The sequence below is a fragment of the Sceloporus undulatus genome, chromosome 2 (assembly GCF_019175285.1).
Source record: "Sceloporus undulatus isolate JIND9_A2432 ecotype Alabama chromosome 2, SceUnd_v1.1, whole genome shotgun sequence".
Taxonomy (NCBI): Eukaryota; Metazoa; Chordata; class Lepidosauria; order Squamata; family Phrynosomatidae; genus Sceloporus; species Sceloporus undulatus.
The window spans coordinates 219,634,685-219,646,107 of NC_056523.1; the positions used below are offsets into that span (position 1 = coordinate 219,634,685).

General features: G+C 41.9%; 1 protein-coding gene and 1 long non-coding RNA gene across 4 annotated transcripts in view; both read right to left on the minus strand.

Annotated features, from left to right (window-relative positions):
• Positions 1-1,867: 1,867 nt before the first annotated feature.
• LOC121921412 lies at positions 1,868-4,604 on the minus strand. Its single transcript, XR_006101940.1, has 2 exons — positions 4,353-4,604; positions 1,868-2,397 (listed from the first exon to the last, which is right to left on the minus strand). It is a non-coding gene; the product is annotated as an uncharacterized LOC121921412 (long non-coding RNA).
• A 2,390-nt stretch (positions 4,605-6,994) lies between these two features.
• Positions 6,995-11,423, minus strand: part of MFHAS1 (multifunctional ROCO family signaling regulator 1) — a 73,744-nt gene continuing 69,315 nt past the window's right edge. For all 3 annotated transcript variants that reach the window (XM_042449481.1, XM_042449482.1, XM_042449480.1), the window contains one exon: positions 6,995-7,606. The gene's annotated coding sequence lies outside the window, so the exon portion shown is untranslated. The remainder of the gene's footprint in view (positions 7,607-11,423) is intronic.

Below are 11,423 nucleotides of genomic sequence, written 5' to 3' on the forward strand. Positions count from 1 at the left end.
CCAGAGTCATAGTCCAACACTCAGCTACACCACACTGACTCTCAGGTATCCTTAGATTCTAATTTTCTGGCAAAGGTATGCAAACTTTGCCTAAAAGACATGATCAAAGTAGGAGGGTTTGTTATATCTTCTTGCATTTAGTTGGAACGCCAAGATTTCACACCTGATACAAATTCTTTCTTCTAGGGAAATCATCACACAGGCTTTTTGTGGAAGCAGTACACGAATAGTAGAGTTGCAAAAATGCTACCGAAGGAAACGTAGCATTTCTCAAATTACATGGGAAATTACCAGGGTCTGAATTCCAGCTCAGTCATAGAAATCCAGAGTGACACTGGGCAAGTGATAACAATGGCAAACCCCCTCTGTAGAAACTTGCCAAGAAAACCCCATGACAGGGTTGCCTTTGGGCAGGCCTGCACAACATAAGGCCCAGGGGCCACATCTAGCCCACCGAAGGATTTTGGGTGGCCCACAAGGATCTGCAACAACTTCAAGGCTCCTCAGCCGCTCAGCCTCCTACTGAGGAGAGGGCTATGTAGAGAAGGACAAACACTCACCCTGCAAGGCTCCTCTGGCTTTTTTCCTGAGGCCAGGCAGCAGAGGAAGAAGAGGGGCAAATGCTCACCCCTCAAGGCATCTCTTCTGCTTGCTTTCTCCTGAGAAGGTGGCCAGGCAGAGGAGCGGAGAGGATGGAATTAATATTAATAGTATTTACTATTAATTTATTAATATTTAATTAAAACTGATGTGTGCCCCAAAAAAGTTCAACCTATTTTAATTTTGGCCCTACCTTCTTCTTCTTCTTCTTCTTCTTCTTCTTCTTCTTCTTCTTAACCTTTATTTATGAAGCGCTGTAAATTTACACAGCGCTGTACATGCAATCTTTTTAGTTAGACGGTTCCCTGCCCTTGGGCTTACTATCTAAAAAGACATGACACAGAAGGAGAAGGGAGTGGTGGAGGGAAAGGGAAAGGGTAAGAGGTCCAGCAGTTCCTCTCTACCTCCGAGGCCTGGACCAAGGCAGATGGACTGAAGGGAGGGCTTGGCTTCAAAATGGAAGGTTAATCATTATCCAGGGAAAATACATACTCACAAGTAGGATAAAGCATATACAGTACATAGCAATACAGGAAATGGATCGATAAACAGGCAACAACAGAACATCAGATAGTAAGCGACAATTATGCGATGCCTGGGAAGGCTTCTCGGAACAGGATGGTTTTCAACTCCGTTTTGAAGCTGGTTAAAGAAGTGGTGGCTCTTGCTTGTGGAGGAAGAACAACTGCCCAGTTGTGCAGGTCTGCCTTAGGGTCTCCATAAGTCAGAAACAACTTGAAGCCTACGGCAGGTTCGCCTTTGTTGTTTTGTACCTTCAAGTTGTTTCCCACTTATGGAGACCCTAAGGCTTCATCTCATGATGCTTTCTAAAAGGGGATTCAAATCCAGTTTTCCAGAGTTATAGTTCACTGCTCACACTGCTATATCACACTGGCTCTCTAGCTTCACCATAGGATTGCTGTATGTTAGAAACGACTTGAAGACATACAACAACAAATAGATCTATGAGCATCAAACATATTACACACACACACACACATATTATCCTTGTTATGTGTTAAATAACCAGCAGGTTGATCAGTCCATATTGCAAATGGTGGTGGTGGTAAGGAAGCTGAGAAGGAAAAGCTTGGATGAAACTTGTGGCAGAAGTGACATCTAACCTGGGGACTTATTGATATGTAACTCCCCCATCTAGGCACTACACTTAAACTAGCTTTCTTTTCTGGGTTCTTTTCAACAAGAACAGCATTTGGGGGAAAAACAACACATGCAGTTCAGACGTAAATGAATAACCATAAATGACTTAAGTTTAAGATGACTTTTATTCTCAATGTATTGTCTGGGTGATATTTTTTTTATTTATTTTACTTTTTGTAAAGAAAAAATTGCCTGTGCTGTATTATGGAGAAGCAACAGATAGTCATTAAATATAGTGCCCCCACTGCTCTCTGCTGAATAAAAATCTCTTCCATGTTATAACACCCCTTTTTCTCGTCCTTCCAGGAGTGAATCACCAAGATGGGTCAAAGTGAAGTGGACCCTTTTGAGGAATTAAAAGACAACACACGTTTATTTTAGCAGCACTGTGATATACTTCCAGGAAACAGCTTTTCCTGTCACAGAACCTAGGAACAGAAAACATGATTGATTGATTCCAAGGGCAAGTCTCCAGCAATTAAGAGGAATGTCTAGTACGATTCTTGTGCTTCCCACAGCAAAATCTCAGCTCTTCTTGGACAAACTAGTAGAAATCTTCCACTTCTGTTTCTCACAATTGGGTCCTCTCAAGATGCAGTGCCAGCTCAGGTCTGCCAGTCTCTGCACTGAGATGTCCTGCACAGCAAATGAGGATTTGTTTTTTTTTAAAAAAAACACACAGCATAACTAAAACAATCATTTGCCCTCAGTCTGTACGTACAGTGATGCTGAGCATTTTTAGTTAACAGCCTGATAATAGAAATGAGAACAAAAACCCACCTGTCTCTAGGCTGACAGCAGGGAAGGGTCAATTTCCAATCACTTTGCCACTCTCATAGATTGCACCAAATTTTTCATTTTGGTTTTTTTAAAGGGAAACTCAAGTCAATAGAATTCCTCCATACATAATCCAGTGCTACATGGAAAGTGGCATCGAAGATGGGATGTAATTAAACATCCCATCTTTAATCAGTATTTAAATCCTGTAACCACCACTTGTTAGCATTACTGTTTTGGCACTTCTACCACAGTACGATCAACTCTTACTGAATCTTGTTTAAGGCAAACTTAAACAATACCTTGAAACTATTTTATTTTTAAGTAATGTCAGAATTGACTTGTGAAATTTTCTGAACCATCAGGAGTGTAAGCAAAACAGTTAATTCCTCACTGGCATTATTCCAATTGAATCCACTCTAGATCAGAGTTTGCCAACAAGACCTATCATACAGAGAGTTGCTGTTAAGCCCCCAACTAAATGTTCTGTACAGAGAGTTGTCCATTGGACTACTCTAGAGAAAACACCATGGCCTTCAAAATACACATGCATACCCATACATACAGAAGTCACTGAAATTAGAAATCCATTCATGACACCAGACACAATGCTTGTTGATGCATGTCCCACCTTTCCATCCTCTTTATGATCTACAAATATAAAATTGAATCATTGTCAAAATTTTCCTCTGACCCTTACATCATCTTTAAATTACACCTTAAAATGCAGCTGATTCTAAACGATTCCTGCAATATTATAAACTACTATTTATGCAGTTTAGGGCAGATTGTGCTGTAAAGAATGATACACAATTACACCTGCCCAATCTTGCAGTTGTAGCATGTATTCACACACAATCTGTCCTAACCATGTGAGTAGAATTTATTGTCAAAGCAGCAACCACTGACTGGTGACAAGTATCCTGCTAAAATTACATTTTTAAAGTGGGGTTTAACTAATTTATTCTTTTGAAACCAAGCTGCAGTGTTCAACAGAGCTTGCATCCTATTACCTTCCCAAGGATGACCAAGGATATTAAGAAATTGATATGTTTGATAACCAAGGGAGAAAAAAAATCCACATGGAACCAGGAAAGTAAAAATCAGTCACAAGAGCTGAACTTACATGCTTGTTTTTAACATTTAATTTTAATACACTGAACTTAAATGTGGGGTTGCCCTTTCAAACCACACAGTTATAGCATTATGATCCCTCTTTTATGCAGAGTTTCCTTCCTATGGAATCTTGAATTTGCAATTTAGTGAGAGGCATTTTCAGTCAAAGGTCTGATAGTGCCTCACAAAACTAGCAATCCCAGGACACACTCATGGCAGTTGAAAGTAAATCACATTGCTATCATTGTGTAGTGTGAAAGGGCTTAGAGTTCTCTACCAAGAAAGGCCAATAGCTGTGATATGTTACCACCAAAAGTTGAAGTGTACTCTCTAGACGCAGGTTTTACCAAAATTAATTCTGCTACTCCTGGAGTATTGATGGGTTATCTGTCCCCATGGTCTTCCCTGTTCTATTGAATCCCTTTCTTTTTCCTAAGAAAATGGGGCTGTATCCGCACTGCAGAAATAATCCAGTTTGACACCATTTTTGTTGGGAAATGTAGTACTTTCTTGAGGTGCGTTAGAAACTCAGGAAAGCAAGCAAGATTGTTTAATCTCACTAGCAGAGTTCACACAGCGGAATATGAGGCAAGCAGGAAAAAGAAACTCAACTAGCTCCACTTCTCTCCCACCCACATGTCCCCAATAAAAACACAGTCACTTGGTTAAAAGTGAAAAAAATAAACAAGTTTACTTACAAAATCATGTGTATGAAGAGATACACAGGTCTAGCTTCATGTTGCAAGAAATATGAGGTAGAAAAAGTAGTCTGCATGCATCTTAGGAAAGATGCTCCCTTAGCATGCATCCATCAGCTCCGGACAAAGGCAAGGGGATTAGTAGGTAAGTACGTAGTAATGGCGACTCATCCTTCTTCTCCTTCAGGGACAAAAGGTTAGGTGTGCTCATGGGTAAACAGGAATATGAGGAGGGGCAATGAGGAGGGCTTGTTAGTACCGTATTTTCCGGCGTACAAGACGACTTTTTAGTCCAGGAAAATCTTCCCCAAAGTCGGGGGTCGTCTTGTACTCCGGAAAGCCCCTGGGTCCTAAAGAGAGCCCTTGGCAGGGAAGGCTTCTCTCAAAGGCAAAGGAGCATCCTCCTCCGTTCTCTCCTCCTTTGCTTTTCCCCTGCCTTCCCTCCCTCCCTCCCTTTCTTTTCCCCTCCTTCCTTCTCTCCCTCCCTCCTTCCTTCCTTCCCTTTTTCTTCCTTTTCTTCTGGCTCCAGCCTGAGAGTGAGGCTGGCTAGCCTTTGGAGTCACACACTCACAGTTTTCAGCCAATGAGAGAGAGGGCTGGAGAGTAGTCGCCACCCCACCCTCAGAAAAGGGTCTCTCTCTCTCTCTTAGCCCCTGAGTCCCTCTGAGAGCCAGGCTACAGAGCAACCAATCCTGTTTGGATGGAGTCACACTAACAGCCAATCAGAGAGAGGACAGTGGTTGCCCCCCCGCCCTCACAAACTACAATTCCCAGGATTCCCTGGTTTTTCAAGGGAATTGCCTCCATGCTTCCAGATCTCAGCCCCAGAGAATGAGTCTACAGCATAATCAGTGTTGCCAATTTAAGTCCACTTCTGCAGGTGCATTTGGATTTAATAATGATAACAATAATGGTGATGATGATAGAGAGAGAGATCTTGTAGCACCTTTGAGACTCACTGAAAGAAAAGTTGGCAGCTTTCCTAGACTTAAGCGTACTTCCTCAGATGCATGGGAATTGTAGTTCATTGTGGCACCAGAGCTCTTTCTCACAAAACTACAATTCCCAGAGTTCCCTAGCACTGAGCCAGGGCAGCTAAAGCGGTCTCAAACTGGAGTATTTCTGCAGTATGGATTGGACCTTGAGCATTTTTAATAACCAAGGTCCAAAACACACTGCAGAAATAATCCAGTTTGTGACCACTTTAACTCTCCTGGCTTAGTGCTAGGGAATCCTGGGAATTGTAGTTTGTTGTGGCACCAGAGCTCTTTCTGACAGAGAAGGCTCAATGTCTCACAAAACTACACTTCCCAGGGATCCCTAGCACTGAGCCAGGGCAGCTAAAGTAGTCTTGAACTGGATTATTTCTGCAGTGTGTCTTGGATCCAATTTAGGTTGCATCTTCATTCCAGAGACAATCCAGTTTCATACCATTTTAACTGCCATGGCCCAGTGCTATGAAATACTGAGAATTGTAGTTTGTTGTCACACCAAAGTTTGCTGAAATGTCTCAGAAAACTAGAATTCCCAGGATTCCCTAGCACTGAGCCAGGGCAGTTAAAGGGGTGTCAAACTGGATTATTTCTGCAGTACAGTTGCAGCCTAACACATTTCTATTTGGCACAAAGCTTCCTGGGCTTTGAATCCAATAGGAGCCACTTGAACTGCCACGGCTCCATCCATACAGAATCCCTGGGATTTGTAGTTTGGAGCAGCACCCCGCATTCTTTGGGCAGAGAAGGCAAAGACCTTATAAAACTACAAATCCTAGGATTCCAATAGGATGGAGCAGCAGCTCTTAAAGTGGTGTCAAACTGCATTAATTCTAAAGTGTAGATGCACCAAGAGGAAGGGTGGGAGGAGTTGTCGGGGCGGGTGAAATAATGTTGTGTATGCTGTTATTTCAAACATGGAACACACTCCTTCCTCAGAGTGTAGTGGAGTCTGCCTCCTCTTCTTCTCCTTTTCTTCTTTCTCCTTCTCCTTTTTTCTCCTCCCCCCTCTTTCTCGTCTGTTGCTGCTGCTGCTGCTGTTGTTGTTGTGTGCCTTCAGCTCCTTTCTGACTTATCAAGGAAGAGAGGGGTGGTCTTATACGGTGAATATATCCCAAATACTCTATTTTAAGTTGTAAATTTGGGGGTCGTCTTATACGCCCAGTCGTCTTATATGCCGGAATATACGGTAAGCAATAAAATACCATAGACATACATTACTAGAAAGTCTCATCATGCGAAGTTGCTATATCCCAACAATTTTAAACGCCTTGGGTCAATGCTATGGAATTCTGGGAATTGTAGTTTGTTGAGACACCAGAGTTCTCTGACAGAGAAGACTGTCTCACAAAACTACAATTCACAGAATTCCACAGCACTGAGCCAAGCCAGTGATAGTGGTGTCAAACTGGATTATTTCTGCAGTGTGAATGCAGCCTTAGTGTTGTTTAGCAATAAACAATTCCTAGCTTACTTTACTGCCATCCAAACATATAAATATATACCATAAACTAGTTTTTGACTTAAGCTGCTTTCGCTCATCCTCAAAAAATGTTTTTTTCCTAAGTCCTACAACTGTGAGAAAGCAAATGAATTCCAAGAAGAATCTATGCTTGTATTTTTGGTGGTTTTTACTATGAAACTGCACCGTGAAACTGAAGTATATATTTGGTGTGTACACGTGACAAGCGTTTAACAAGTGAGGACACATACATGCATTATTTTGATGACAAAACCATCAAGCCACCTGGACCCATGCAGAACTTTGCACCCAGTGTCAACTTAAATCTAAACTGCATAGGTAATTAAAAACTTACAAAAATAAATATTAACTTTTTTTTTCCTTTTTAAAAAAAAACAAATTACTGAACAGCAGTGAACTTCAGCAGTGATCCCCCTTTCACATTTGACAGACTTGGAAATGGAGTGCCCCCGATATTGCTGTCATTAAACTGCAGTTGTGGCTTTTAAACTGCACACTAAACATAATCCCTGAGAAGCTTTTCAGCCCATTCTGTTGGCAAGCAGCTCTTTGCTAGAGAATGATCCTGAGGCTGAGGGGTCAGGCAATGAATCCTTTCATCCATCTTTCATCTGCAAGTTAATATATTACTTTCAAAACCAGGTCAGTTTGGGGTTTCAGTTATATGTTCAGTTCCTGGGAAAGTGTCCTTCAGAAGAGGTATTTTCCAGTTTTGATTCTGCTTCCTTTTGCACAGCACATCACAGCCACAAAATTTTTCGTTTCTTCCTATGCGAAAACTAAAGAAAGAACAAAAGGAGATTTATATACAAGAAGCAAACAGCAAAAATTTTCCAATCAACATTATCATGAGCAGAGTGCCACTTTTGAAGAGCAAAAATTTTCACTTTCTGCTCCAACAGTCCATACATAAGGAGGCTTAAGGCTTAATACATTTCACTGATTGGAAAGATAGCCCTCTGCCTAGTCATCTATAGAGAGTATAAATGCACTCCAGATGAGCAGAAATGGAAGTATTTGCAAACCGAGTCTTCTGGCCCTTCAGTGGATGTTTGTGAACAGGCAAAGGAGTAATGGTAGTAGTAAAATTTGCAAGGCTGGGGTCTTGCAAATTTCTAGCTCTGGAGGTGCTCACTAAAAAGTCAGTGAAGTTCAAGTATGAGTACATTTGAGAAACATTTCAACGTTTCTCACAAAAGATTTTAATGATGTTGACTAAATTGTATTTTTTGTGGGTTTTTCAGGATATGTGGCCATGTTCTATAAGAATTTATTCCTGACGTTTTGCCAGCATCTTCTAGAACACGGCCACATAGCCCAAAAACCCCCCACAAAAAACTATGGAGGCCGGCCATGAAAGCCTTCAACTTCAAATTGTATTTTGTTTACAGGTTACTTTAAATTGGTTTAACAGATATTTCTTTTGGGTGTCTTTTGTCACAAACCTGGAAGAAAGAATGGATATTAGACATAACCACCTTGTGCCATTGCCTGAGCTACTGGTTGTACCCAGTACAAATACCCAAGCAGGCACTGTGGGAACATGTATGAAGTGTGAGTGTGAGAAGAGGAGAACAATCAAGACTTCCCTAAGAATAGCTTACCCATCCCCTCATATGACAGTTACAACCATAACCTAACTGTGAATGAAACTAGAAAAGGACTGGCTATGTCTACTTTTATTGCTGGTCACTGTCTTTGTACACTCTTCTCCCAGTTGTAACTGAGTAACAGTTGGGATGGTGACTCCCACAAGCTGCTAGCAACTAGCACTGCACTGTCTGCCAGGCCTGGAATCTCCATGGCCTTAATTGACTGGAAAGAGCAGACAGCATCCAGTCTAGTGTCTCCTCTTGCACATACTTTCTTGGTGACCAACATTTCCTGGATTTCCACACAGTTCAGCAGTCTCATTAGAGCTGAGCCATCACTGCAACCGATTCAAGCATTCTCCTAGAGAAACCAGTAATGGACACAAGGAGCCTGAAGAACTAAGCAAAGTAACAACAAAAAGAACAGAGGGGAGAGTGGGCCATCATTTGTTCCCTAGAGCTCTGTGAAAGACGGCCAACCCTTACTCAAAGCAAGAGGAAGACAAGGAGAGAGGGAATACTACAGAAGAACCTTTCCTGCGTATCAAGCAACTAGACCAGAGCAACTATTTTCCTTTCCCAAATGGAGCTCAAGGAACTTTAAGGAGCTTATAATCAATATCCAGCTGATCCCTGATCCAGGCCTTCTTAGCCAGATTTTGTGGTATTATAACTCTGGTATGCTAGGATTTACTCAGCTTCTCCATCCCACCCACCCATTTCCAGCATTTGTGCTACCAGCTTCTGTTTCAGTTAGTCTCAAAGGTGCTAGAAGATCCCTTTGCAGACTGAAAGGCTGTACAACCAGCAATAAACACTGGAATCAGGGCAGAGTGAGGGTGGGGTGACTGCATGTTGTGTATCCCGACTCCACTTCCATGCTGACGTGACGCTGGGGGCCCTACCACACAGCCGGAGGCATCACGGACTCCCTTAGCACAGTGTGTACCCGCAGTGTGGCAAAGGAGAGCTGAAAAGCAATGGTGCCAGTGGCTATGGTGCCCTTTCCAGGGTGCAAACGCCAGGTTGGGACTGTGGTGTGCAGTTGCTACGGCCCTGATCCGGCTAGGAAAACACCGGTGTCCCGCAACCCCTTAGGCAGGCCCTGATTTTCCAGACTAACAAGGCTATGCCACTGAATTAAACGAAGATTCCAGCCAGAATCTTATCCCCCTTCTCTGCACCAGCTACTGAGTGGCTGTTGAGGCAGCTACAGCCACAAAGTGAGTCGGGGGGGGGGGGAGTTATGATGTTTAAGTTACACTTTGCACTACAGCATCTCTGCCACAGTTACATGCCAAGCATCCTCATGAGAAAATAATGGCACTGGAGAAGGGAAAGCTTAGCACCTCCCAGCCAGCTGCTTTTCATTTGAAGCTTCACCTATTAAACTTCCTGTTGGAAACAGGGACACCAGGCTAAATGGACCCTTAGACTGATTCAATACAGCTTATTTTGCTACCATCCCCTTCTTAGGCTACCTTTGTGGAGGGGACAACACCACATATGCAGGTGTTTGCACACACAGTGGGCAACCGCTGGGGTTTGGTTCCAGGATCTCCTGTGGATACCAAAATCCGTGGATGCTCAAGTCCCATTAAGTACAATGGCATAATAAAATGGTGTCCCTTAAATAAAATGGCAAAGCCAAGGTTTGTGTACTGGAATTTATATGTTTTAAAAAGATTTTCAAGCCGTGGATGGTTGAATCCATGAATAAAACATCTGTGGATAAGGAGGGCTGACTGTATATTTGCAAGCGTATTTGTTTCAGAAGAAATGGAACCCAGACAACTGTTGGGTAATATCCAAGATCTTATCTCATCTTGCCTCCTGGCATTCATTGATGAAATCTCTTCGACATGTTGAATCTGAAACTCTGTATGTTGGCTGTGCATACCTATTAAGGCTCCTTCTCACCTCCACACTGTCCAATTCTAACAAGCCCACGAGACTCTAGGGTGGTGGCAAAAGCAGCACAGATCTATCTAAATGGTTCCAGTACCCGCAATGCTGTGCACAAATGACATTGAATATTAATGGTAGCTGCAAGTTATGCTGCTTTCTGGAAGTCTATGAAGCAAACAGGTCATGGAAACAAAATCTCTTGGGATATACGGTATATTCCTGTCCCAGCAATCCTGGGAGATTTAATTCTGTCTGTACTATCAGCTTCATATATCCTCACTCACCAACCGTGGTCTCTGAGCAGGAGTACCAGCTGTTTGTTCCTTCTTTATTCCTCACAAGAGGTAGAGGAAGATGTGCAGAAAGCTGACTTACAGTGTGATTCCTTCCAAAATACCAAAGTTTTTCCTGAAGAGGTTCCGAGAAGCTCCTCTTTTTGGTGGCTTTTTGGAGCAGTAAGAAGAAATGCTTCTTTCACTTCTCATTAGGTTGGCTATCTCTAGCTGTTTTAATGCTACTTTTGGGGTTTAAGGATATGTATTATATTAATTTGATTTTAATTAAATGTTTTATTTGACAAAATGTAATATGGGAACAATATTACAGGTTGAGTATTCCTTATCCAGAATTCCAAAATCCAAAATATTGCAAAATCCAAAATTGTCCACATGGGTGGCTGAGACAGCGACACCTTTGCTTTCTAATGGTCCAGTGTACACAAATTTGTTTCACACACAAAATTATTAAAAATATTATTTATAAAATTATATTTGGGCTAAGGTGTATATGAAGCATAAATGAAGTTAAGATATCTCATTATGTATCTGGAAACATTCCAAAATTCCCCAAAAACTGAAATCCAAAACACTTCTGGTTCCAAGCATTTGAGATCTTTGAGAAAGACCCTTCCTTCATTTCCCACCACTCTCAGAGCCATATCTGGCAGGAATGAGAAGGAGGGACTTCTTGGTGGCTGCTTCTAAGTTCTAGGAGACTAAAATGGCTCCTTCCTTGCTGTCCTGCCATTGGCAGGCAAATACTCTGATTATTATTATTATTATTATTATTATTATTATTATTATTATTATTATTATTA